General features: G+C 38.7%; 1 protein-coding gene across 1 annotated transcript in view; it reads left to right on the top strand.

Moving 5' to 3' along the window:
- Window positions 1–12,750, top strand: part of kiaa0586 (KIAA0586 ortholog) — a 538,659-nt gene that overhangs the window by 257,554 nt on the left and 268,355 nt on the right. The gene's annotated exons all lie outside the window — the stretch shown is intronic.

Here is a 12,750-nt window from a genome sequence, read left to right on the forward strand (position 1 = left end):
CCTGCTCAGATCAGTCTTAGAACACTTGGGAGCTTTTTGTAATTATTCTCCTCCAACACTAACATAAATTCATCTTTATTAAAGTGACTACAGTTTAAATTCCTCTTACATTCCCACAGATTATGCTTACCTGTGAAACCCGGTTATTTTTTATATAACACAGACTAGATTGACCAGCCAGAGATAGCATTGTTGTTCTTTGTAGTCCAGAGACACTGCTAGAAAGGTGTTTCTTTGCTGTAGCCAGCAGTTTCTGTCTTCCTTCTTTGGTTGATTATCCTAGTGATATTAAACCCTTGTAGTTCTATACAATCTGTAGTTACTGCAATTTGAGGACGCTATCAAACAAAATGCAAAATCTCTTGTAGTTAGAAATTGTTGTGCTGAAACTTGTACCTATGAATTGTATACATTTAAAAATATTCTTGTGATGAAATGTGAAAGGTGGCTGTGATTAATCAAAAGGAAACACAAAAAAGGCAAAAATCACAAGATATTGCTTAGTATTGATCTCTGTGAGCCCATATTTTAAATACAGTTTGTCCAAAGTCCGGTTTGAAGTCCATTCCAATTGAACAAGGAGCTATGAAGCCCAGTCTACAAGGATAGAAAGTATCAGACACAAAATGCTGGAGGAACTCAGCAGGCCAGGCAGCATCTATGGAAAAAAGTACAGTTGATGTTTTGGGCTGAAACCTGTTGAGTTCCTCCAGCATTTTGTGTGTGTTGCTTGGATTTCTAGTATCTGCAGATTGACTCTTGTTTATAGAAAGTATCAGTTATGCTAAGTCAATATCTTATTGAGAATTGTGCTATTACTAAGTTCCTTTTTTTTTTGCAACTTATAGCTCTAAAACTGTTATCCTACGTTCTTATGTATGTTTACTGAAATCAGTAACATTCATTGCAAATATGGAATCTCTGTAGTTTTCATATTGTTTCAAATGTAGCATGCTTTGGTGCAATTATTTTACATTGCATTGAAAGAGAGAATAGTTGCTTCATCTCAGACGGAATTCACTTTAGCAAGTGGATACAAGTTTTAGTTCTATGTACTTAAATTGCTGAAGTCTATTGTAGCTTCCAGTGCAAAAGTTTGAATTTAAGGCAAATAATTGCTTTAAAGTTTGTTGGAGATTTATTTGTCCACAGAGATAAATACCAAAGTCTCATTGGATCACCGTCAGCTAACAGATTAGGAAGTCACTTCAAGCAAAAGCCAAGGAAGGATTGAGTCGTCTTGAATTTGAATAACTCAGTGGCAGCGATATCACCTTCAGTGCATGCCAGGATTGCTTGATGTTTCCCGGCTTAGTCTGCTATTACCAACAATAATGAACTCCAGAAGATGTAAGAAAATTGCTCTAAAGCAAAATAGAATTTCAGATGTTTGTTAAATTCAGAAAGAACAGCTTGAATATTTTAATGCACACATGGAATGCAAAGTCCTGACATTAGGCCCAGATGATGCAAATGTTCAAGCAACAATCCATCATCGATATCTGTATATTGATTTGCCATTAGCAAGCTAATACACATGCGCAAATAAAACCAGAAAATGCTAGGGATAATCAACAGTTTTGGGCTGTATTTGTCAAGAGAACACAATTACTTTTCAGGTACCTGCTGTATAAGCCCAGTATGTTCTGCTTTTATTTAAGATTTCTATCATTTATAATTCTGGACTTGTCCAAAGGAAGTTAAGATTGCCTCCTTCATGTCAATTCTAATGACTACATACAAACATCTTTACCAGTTTTATTGCCCAGTGACAACACATGCACACTGAGTAATTTCTTCAATAAAAACAGTATAAATAAGCCAATTCTAAAATCTGCAGACAAGTCATTGGAAACTCCATGTTGTCAATATCGTCCACATCAGAAAGCGGAAAAGGAAATGTGATTATGTACGATTGTGAAATATACTTAACGTGCCAATGAGCAGAGGGTGACAACCTTTTGTGTGCAGTTTAACTTCCTTTGTGCGCTAGTAGCAAAAGGTGTGTGTGCGTACACCATACACCTTAGGAGGTACATTGGAATCTAGGACCAGAGGACACAGCTTCATAGTACAAAGAGGTTCCTTCAGAACAGAGATGAGGAATTTCTTTAGCCAGAGTGCAGTGAATTTGTGGAATTTGTTGCCACAGGTGGCTATATGGAGGCCAAGTCATTGGGTATATTTAGTGCAGAGGGTGATTGGCTCTTCATTTCTAAGAGCATCTATTGTTACAGGAGGAAGTTAGGAGAATTGAAGTTGAGAGGGATAATAATTCAGCTATGATGAAATGATGGAGCCTACCCAATGGACCAAATAGCCTAATTCTCTTCCTATATTATGATCTTTATGGTCCTGATACTTCTGCCACTATTTTCATTATTAAGAGCTGAAATTCACATACGTGTGAGCAAAGTTATTAAATTAACATGCTGCATTACATAGGCGCATGGACTTTAACTCTTTTATGATGATCAAGTATTGTTTTCTCAAATTTTCTCAAAGTTTGTATGATTTCCAGTTATGTATTTTTCAGCGAGCTGGAACTGGGTAAACATCAACATTGACATTGCAGACATTGCTCGGCTAGATCAACCGTGTTCTTAATTTTAATTTTTATTTAAAGATACATCATGGTAACAGGCTCTTCTGGTCCAATAAGCCCACACCGCCCAATTACACCCATGTAACCAATTAACCTTATAATCCGTATACCTTTAGAATGTGTGTGGAAACTGGAGCATCTGGAGGAAACCCACGCAGTCAAAGGGAGAATGTACAGACTCCTTGCAGACAGCAGCAGAACTGAATCCAGATTGTCTGCATTGTAATAGTGTTACACTAACCGTTATTTTGCTGTGCTGCCATTATAGAATGGCAGAGCAGACTCGATGGCCTTGGTGGCCTGCTCTTGCTCCTATTTCTTATGGTCTTATGTTCCCCACTTGCATATGTGTGAGTAGATTTATATATGGGCATTTTTGTCAGGTAGAATGTGGGTAGAGAGAGTCTGCTGCTTGGCTAATGAAAGTGGATTGATGAAGAAACAGCTCACCAGAGGGGATAGGAGTTCTGGCAGTTTTGTGCCAATCACAGTAAGTAAAATGAGAATGTTTGGGTAGGTGGCATCAGGATAATACAGGCTGAGCACCCCTTATCCGTGATGTTTGTTTCAAAGTGTTTTGGATTTTAGATTTCGCAATATTTGCGCTATATAATGAGACACCTTGGGGATGGGACCCAAGTCTAAACTCAAAATCCATTTACACTACATATACGGCTTATACACATATCCTAAAGGTAGTTTGATATAATATTTTTGATAATTTTATGCACAAAACAATAATGTGTATATTGAACCATCAGAAAGGTAAGCTATCACTACATTGGCTGCCCATGTGGGCAGTCAGTGGCTTTTTGTTATCACCATTGTTTCTAACTCTGAAATTATGTGTTACTGGTAAGCAGTCCTTGTCTTACACTTGTTCATCACACAAATAGTATCTACTGACACAGCCATTCAGAGTGTTATATCTTTATCAACGACAACTGTGGTAAACTCATCAAAGAATTTTTCTGCTGTGTTGTGATTACCGCAAATCTTTAAATCTGTTCTTAAATTTCTGCAAGCAGCCTGCTGAATATTCACAATTACCTTCAATCTTTAGTTCATCATGATGGATCTTTGCTGTTTCATGATCAGCATTCCGTTAAGCGACATATGTTCACTCCAGAACTGACAAATACAGGATTGAGAACCTCATTTTTCACTTTGTGCAGAGTTTTTCTATTTTTCAAGAACTTATGTTATTAAATGTGTGAGGTCACTTCTCAGAACTGTTTGTGGTGTGCAGAGTCCTATGTATGGTCTGGGAACCTTACCAGCACTTAGTGAAAATTTCCATTTGTAACATCAAAAAAACTTTGAATTTCGAAGACCTTTGGATTTTGGGACTTTGGATTTAAATACATAAATTGTTAAACAGTTTAATGTCAGTTTGTGTTTCTATTACACTTTTTAACAATTTCCACGACATTTTGGCCTGTTGAGGCAGCTGCTTAATTGAACCAAAATGTACTGTCCTAATATGTCCCAATTATCTGGAATCCATTGTCCTTTATAACTGCATAAGGGTCCTCTTGCGATGACAGTACCTTAATTTGCACAAACTATTGAATGCCACTTCCAGCAGCTGCTTTGACTGTCTATTTTAGGGTCTTTGCTAATTTTCTGCGTATATCACCAGTATGGCCCGGTAGTTTAGATGAAAATGATTACATATCACCAAGGTATAACTCATCCAGGTCTACTGTGTGTGATTTAAAATCCAAATCATTAAGTCTGAAGTTAGTTTTATTGAGACAGTGAAAGTGGAAATGATGGATGATAAAAACCAAATAATTGCTATATTTAAAGGCATCAACCCAAATATGGGTAAATACTACCACAATTAATATGAAAATATTACTGCCACAAGAACATAATAAACCAAAAAAAATCCAGATATTTATTAAATTTCATGATTGACATCACAGAATAGACAGGGCTGTAATAGAACCTTTATATCCAAGTTATGAAAACTACAAATTGCACAGGGAGGTATCCACGTTCCATTCCCATTCTGACATATCTATCCACGGCCTCCTCTACTGTAAAGATGAAGCCACACTCAGGTTGGAGGAACAACACCTTATATTCCATCTGGGTAGCCTCCAACCTGATGGCATGAACATCGACTTCTCAAACTTCCGCTAATGCCCCATCTCCCCCTCATACCCCATCCGTTATTTATTTATATACATACATTTTTTTTTCTCTCTCTCCTTTTTCTCCCTCTGTCACTCTCACTATAGCCCTTGCCCATCCTCTGGGCTTTTTTCTCCCCCTCCCCCTTTTCTTTCTCCCTGGGCCTCCTGTCCCATGATCCTCTCATATCCTTTTTGCCAATCACCTGTCCAGCTCTTGGCTCCATCCCTCCCCCTCCTGTCTTCTCCTATCATTTCGGATCTCCCCCTCCCCCTCCCACTTTCAAATCTCTTACTAGCTGTTCTTTCAGTTAGTCCTGACGAAGGGTCTCGGCCCAAAACGTCGACTGTACCTCTTCCTAGAGATGCTGCCTGGCCTGCTGCGTTCACCAGCAACTTTGATGTGTGAGACTCAGGTTCCATAGCTCATCGATCAGGACTGTAGGATTGATGGTGTTAAACACTGAGCTGCAGTCAACTAACAGCATCCTGCGATAGGTGTTGCATTGTCCAGCTGACGTAAGGCTTTGTGAAGAGCCATTGAATATAGAACATTGAACATAGAAATCTAGGGCCGGCTGGTAGCGCAATGACATCAGTGCCGGACTCTGGAACGGAGGTTCCCGGGTTCGAACCCAGCCAGGTCTGCTCCTGAGTACGCTTTCCATCTGTGCTGGGTTGAGTGTCAAGATCGCAACTTGACATCGTAAAATAAAGAGAAAAATACTGCAAAATGTCTGTGTGAGGAGTGGCGTGTCACACAGTCTCCTTGTAAAGGCGTGAAGAATACATCGTTCCGCCAACATTGCACATGCACGCAGATGCGCACGCATGCATGCACGCACACACCAAAGAAAGAACATAGAAATCTATAGCACATTACAAGCCCTTTGGCCCACAACGTTGTGTTGACCATGCAACCCACTTTAGAAACTGCCTAGAATTTCCCTGGCGCATAGCCCTCTATTTTTCTAAGCTCCATGTACCTATCTAAGAGGCTCTTAAAAGACCCTATTGTATCCGCTTTCACCACCGCCACTGGCAGTGCATTCCATGCACCCACCTCTCTGTGTGTGAAAAACTTACCCCTGACATCTCCTTGGTACCTACTACTAAGCACCTTAAAACTATGCCCACTCGTGTCAGCCATTTCAGCCCTGGGAAAAAGTCTCTGGCTATCCTCACGATCAATGCCCCTCATCATCTTATACAGCTCTATCAGATTGAAATCAGCTACAGATTGGCAAATATGACATTGTGGCCATCTCTGAAACTTGGCTAAAGGATGGCTGCCACTGGGAGCTTAACGTCCAAGGATAGACGGTATATCGGAAAGATAGGTTAGTCGGCAGAGGTGTGGCTCTGTGTATAAGAAATAATATTAAATCATCGGAAAGAGATGATACAGGATTGGAAGGTGTAGAGTCTCTGTGAGTTGAGTTAAGAAACGACAAGGGTAAAAGGACCCTAATGGCAGTTGTATACCATTAATATTATATTCTGTCTTCAAATTTGACCTACCAAAATGAACCACTTCGCACTTATCTGGATTGAAGTCAATCTGCCACTTCTCAGCCCAGTTCGGCATCCTATCGATGTCCTCAATCTCTAGACTATCAACAACACCCCCAACCTGTGTGTCATCAGCAAACTTACTAACCCACCCTTCTACTCCTTCATCCAGGTCATTTATAAAAATTATAAAGAAGAGGGGTCCCAGAACAGATCCCTTGTGAGTGAGTGCAACTGGACAATAGTTATTAAGGCATCTCACACTACTATTCTTGGGCACTGGTTTAATTGTTGCCCTTTTAAAGCAGGTGGGAATTCCAACCATAGGAATGAGAGGTCGAAAGTGTCCTTGAATACACCTGCCAGTTTGTAGAGACAAGTTTTCAGAGCCTTACCAGGTACTCCGTCTTATGAGGATTGACTCTCTTGAAAGGCAGCCTGACATCGGCCTCCGAGACAGAGATCACAGGGTCACTGAGTGCAGCACAGATCTTCACAGCTGTCATTATATTCTCCCTTTCAAAGCAGGCATAAAAGGCGTTGAGTTCATCTGGTAGGGAAGCATCACTGTTATCCATGCTAATGGAGTTTGCTTTGTAGGAAGTAATGTCCTGCAAATCCTGCCAGAGTTAACATGCATCCAACGTCACCTCCAACCTCTCGGTTTCTTCGCTCTTGAAAAAGTCATCCGCAAGTCATACCTGGTTTTTTTGCATAGGCCCGGGTTGCCAGACTTAAATGCCATAGATCTAGCCCTCAGCAGACGACGAACCTCCTGGTTCATCACTGGCTTTTGGTTTGGGAATGTCCAGCAGGTTTTTATAGTCACACAATCATCCACACAGGGCTTAATGAAGTTGGTAATAACTGTGGCATACTCATCCAAATTCGAAGATGAACCCCTGAATACAGTCCAGTCCACCAAGTCAAAGCAGTCCTGTAAGCTCTCCTGTGCTTCCCTTGTCCATATCTTGGTCTTCACTATTGGTGCTGCAGTTTTCAGTCTGCCTATGCTCACGGAATAGAAGTACAGTCAGGTGATCAGTCTTTTCTGGTGTAGCTGTGAAAGAGCATGGTAAGCACTCTTGATCTTAGTGCAACAGTGGTCCATTGTGGCTTCCTCACTGCAAGTGATTTATTGATGGTAATTATTTAATGACTTTTTCAAGCTGGCCTGGTTAAAATCTCCCAAAATGGTGGAGAAGGCATCAGGATGCGCCGTTTCGTGCATGCTGATCACATCTGTCCGATCATCTAGAGTCTGTTTAATATTGGTCTGAGGTGGAATGTGCATCACTACCAAAAAGGTCACTGAAATCTCCTGCGGCAGGGAGAATGGACGGCACTTAATTGCGAGGTATTCCAGATCTCATGAGCAAAATTGGGATGTCACTGATCCATTAGTACACCACGAGGAGTTGATCATGAGGCATACACCTCCACCACTCGACTGTCCTATCTTGATGGTGTCTGGTGAACCTGTCAATCTGAATTGCTGCGTCTGGAATGTAGGGGTTAACCAGGATTCTGTGAAGCAGAGGACACATGCTGTCCTAATGTGTGCCTGATACAGCACCCTAGTTCTGATATCATCAGTTTTATTTACCAGAGACTGTACATTTGCAAGCAAGGTAGTCAGCACTGAAAGTTGAAAACCTTGTTTTTTAAATGCACTTGTAGCCCTGAACACCAGACATGTTTCTGACGAGGAGCCCTCCTAGCGAAGATATTATGGCCACAGTCAGCATTATTTGCACTGGTTTTAAGCAGCGATAGATTGTTTTCAATCACATTAAAACATTTATTCTTTATTAACTGTGCAGACCTTGGTTGCAGTTCTGATTCTTAGCTGTAGCAGGCTGAAGCAGGAATATTTAATCATATGCATTGAGCTGTACTGCCATGAGTTTGCCTTTTTATAGGTGCCCCAGAAGTAAGACCTAAGAGCTGACTGTGGACTTCAGAACGGGTAGGATGAGGGAACACGAACCCAATCCTCATAGAGGGATCAGAAGTGAAGAGAGAGAACAATTTCAAGTTCCTGGGTGTCGGGATCTCTGAGGATCTAACCTGGTCCCAACATATCAATGCGACTATAAAGAAGGCAAGGCAGTGGCTATATTTCATTAGGTGTTTGAAGAGATTTGGTTTGTCACCTAAAACACTTGAAAACTTCCATAGATGTACTGTGGAGAGCATTCTGACATCTCTGTCTGGTATGGGGTGGGCGGGGGTGGTCGGACACTGCACAGGATTGAAATGAGCTACAGAAAGTTGTAAAATTACTCAGCTCCATCTTGGGTACTAGCCTCCATAGTATCCAAGACATCTTCAAGGAGCGGTGCCTCAGAAAGACGGACCCCCATTACTCAGAACATGCGCTTTTCTCATTGTTACTGGAAGGACGTACAGAAGCTTGAAGGCACACACTCAGCAATTCAGGAACAACTTCTACCCCACTGCCATTCAGTTCCTAAATGAACATTGAACCCATGAACACTACCTCACTTTTATTATTTCTGTTTTTGTGCTATTTTTAATTTAACTATTTAATATAGGTATATACTTACTGTAATTGATTTACTTAGTTATTGTTTTCTATATTATCATGTATTGCATTGTACTGCTGGCGCTAAGTTAATAAATTTCACAACATATGACAGTGATATTAAACTGACTCTGATTCTGAGACTCCCTAAACTTATTTTGGTGGATATTGAAGAAGCCTTTAACTATAAAGCCTGAATGTTATGTACCGAATATCAGGCAAAATAGACATTTTCAGACTATCCAAATCTTAGAGTTTACATGACTGTTTCTACATTGGTGATTTTTTAGTAACATTGATGACTGAACTCTGGAATGGTTGGAAAAGTGTAGAGTGAAACACATCATTATGCGAATCAGTAGTGTGCATAGTATAATTTAGGTAATTAGATTTATGCTGTTTCTGGCTTTTGAATAGCACAGCAATGTTGGTGCCAGTATTCATAAAAGAATATTTTAATGAGATTGAAGATCTCATGTGGCATGGTCAATCTGGCAGCATTTTGTTTTGTTCCTGAGAACTGTAGAATTTGTGTTTGGAAATAACGTGGCTTTTAGTGGATTCAGGCATAGTTAACCATTATTTTATTTCAACCAGTCCATATTAAGATTAAGAAAAAATAAAAATCCCCTGTTCATTACTTCCAATGCACATATGTCATTTGGGCAATATTTCTACTGCCATGTATTTCCTGGTTTTATCCTATCTAATCTCTCCTTTGTAACACATTGCAGAATTTCTGCACAGTGATAATCTGGATTGTACTTGAAATTTTGAGGCTGCACAGAAATGAGAAGATGTCTTTGGCTTGTGGGATGTAGTTACACTTCACCATCCAGCTTTAAAGTAAATAGCCAGGAGGCAGAGGAGGATAACAAAAATGTTGCATTTCTGATTGCCAATTTTAACGAACAAAATTCTTTGCTGACCAGGTCATATAATTTAATTCATCAAATTAAAGCAAAATAAATTATTCGAAGATATTTTTCATATCAGGGCAGAAAGTGTTTTTGGAAAGGACAACCCTGTAGGTTTGATCATACCTATGTTTTTTCATTAATTACTTTTTGATAGTTGTTCTATAATGGTAAGTTTGGTAAGTTTGTAGATTGTAGAAGCATTAGTTTCGTGGTTTGAGCCTATAGCCAATTTTGAAATTGGAAAGGTTGTACTACAAATCCAGACCAGTGAAATAAAATGCCTTGAAGCTATTACTATGATTTTTACTGATGAGTTGAAACAATGTGTGGCAGTTCACTGTTCATCTTTCTCAGATTATGCTTTTTAATTCAGATAGTAGCTTCTATCACACTCAGAATTAACATTTGAAGATCATATTGAAATTGAACTTGATAAGTCAACTCTTAATAAGTGTATCTTGCGGCATCTAAAATTAATAAATAGCATATGTAATACAGTAATTATTTTGCTACTGTACTGTTGTATGGCCATTATTCTGTTGTTGTATTATGTGCCCATTTCTTTTCAGAAAATGAAAAGATTTTAATGAACATCTGATTATCTTAGCCATCTTTCTCTGCTGCATTTATAAACTTAGCCATGTTGCCATGAACAACAAGTCAGCAGAAGCTGGGCACTGCTCAAGAACTGAATAATAAGTTATACCCAGCCAATGATATTTGATTTCCAGTGCACGCTTAATGTATATATAGAGAGAGATGATGCTGCTTTATCTATTAAAATATAGTGATCATTTTTACAAATGAAAATAAATGATATTTGAAGTTTTAAATTTTCATATTTAATCTGAAAGTTATTAATGGACCATATTCCTTGTTAACTTTAAATTTGTATTGATTTCATATGTGCTAGGAAATGTGAAATGAGGTGTTGGGGAAAATCCTTCTTCCAACAAATTATAATGTTTGACATGAATGCTGACATAATTTACTTAAACACTACAATTTCACAAATCAAACCTTACTTAGGGGTTATATTTAGAGCAGATACTCAGCCACATAGGTTGCCAAAGAAGCCTGTGCTAGCATGCATTGTATTTCCATTTTACCTCCTGCTTAAAGCCGTTGCCTAGTAACCTGAGCTCAGCTACATTTTAGATAGTTTCCTGAATAACCCAAGTTGATAGAGCACAATGGAAAAATCCACTCATTAGCATTTAGTGCTTCGAGTGCACGTAAGAAGACCACTAAGTCCATCAAGTCAGTCCAATTAGTTGAACAAGCTATCCAGCAATTTTTCGCATCTGCCACAGAAACCATTAATGGCTTGAACTGGTCTAATGTTGGAGTTCAAATCCATTCCTGGGAAAATATTAGCTTGGGCTGCCAAGAGTAGATCAAAGATTTATTCTACTGTAGAAAGTGCTGTAACCTTAAAGTCTTTCCTGGAAATGAACGTTTATAGCAATGTATTGTATTTTTTTACTGTCCAGACTAGTTTATTGCTATGCATAAGCTATATTTCAAATGGGCCTTTTTGACTTGTAACAATTTATTTGTAGAAGCTCTGTGCTAGTTTCTAAAAGACTGTCAGATTCACCTTTGTGTTTGTAAGTTGGGCCGATGCCAGTTTTCCTATTTCATTGTTGATGCTCAGTTTCAGAAATTCTTTAGGTCAATAATTGACGTGACAAACCTTACTGCTTAAAAACAAGCAACTAAAGTGTGCTGCTCAGTTACTGGGTCACATTCCCAAAAAATTAATTTGTTCCACTGCCTTCACTTGTATGCGGTTCATTGCATAGAGGAAAAATAATGACGCAATCATAAATTCTGTTTAAACCCGCTCACATGTGGCTTGTTCTATGGACCACTGATAACATAACCGCATATGAAGAATGTGTGGAATTGCACATACTTTGAACATTACTCAGTAGTCAGTTTACTTCTTGGAATTATCAAAGAAAGGTTATAAAATGAAAAAGAGAGTGAGGTCAAGCAGCAGATCAGATCTCGTCCTAAACTAATATTTGGAATGGGGAAAACTGATTCAAATGACTTGTCTGGGTTTAGTGAGATCATGGCTGGGTCAGAGGCACCACAGTATTTGCCAAACAAGAGCCTGCATCCGGAACAGATGCCTTTCCAAGTCAGTTTGCCAAGCCAGATGGGACCAGTATGCAATGCATGCAGTTTTTCATCCAGCAAAAGGCCAATCAGAATGCCAATACCTATAAAGTGGAACCTAGAAAAAATGACTGCTACTAATGACCTGTTTAAGTGAAGTATGATTAGTTAGCTTATTCTCTTTATATCTTTTACAAACTTATCTTTGAAACATGTTTTGTTTACTCAGCAAAATACAAAAATATACTTTAATGTTTCTCCTTCCTACAAGACATACCTGAATAAGTTCCACAGTAATCTGCCAACTCACTGAGCATGTTAACATGTGGAAATAATTTAGTTTGAAACAAATAAGAAAATGTAGAACATAATGAAGTATCGTTGTGGCTTGTGAATTGGTCAAAGTATAACACTAAATCATTTCTGTCATCCAAACTAGTGTGATCTGAGTTTTTTCTCTGGAGGGTTGTATAACTCCATTTGTAGGTAGTGATTATTTCCTATTCCTTTTAATACTTCAATGGATTATACAATTTCTGTAGTAGCCAAATGCAAGATGCCTGAGCTGTGAATATAGGTTGAAAAGAAATAAACTTGCAAGGAGTAATTTCAGAAATAATATATAAACAACAATTCAAAATAATGAACTAATGAAAAATATGATGTATCTTCTTTTACTTCTTTGTGACATACTAAATTCTCCACAGTGAATTAATGTTAAATAAGAAGTACACCAGCTAATTTAAGCAATATGATATCTCAGAAACAGTGGTGAGATAAATTAAGCTGATTTAGTTTTATTAGTCTCGAGATTGACAGTTTGACAGTGGCATTCAGAAAGCTCCCCTTTGCTTGAAAAATGCCACAAGAAATTAAGCTTTTGTTTTCATTAAAAGC

Source organism: Mobula hypostoma, chromosome 1 (assembly GCF_963921235.1).
Source record: "Mobula hypostoma chromosome 1, sMobHyp1.1, whole genome shotgun sequence".
NCBI lineage: Eukaryota > Metazoa > Chordata > Chondrichthyes > Myliobatiformes > Myliobatidae > Mobula > Mobula hypostoma.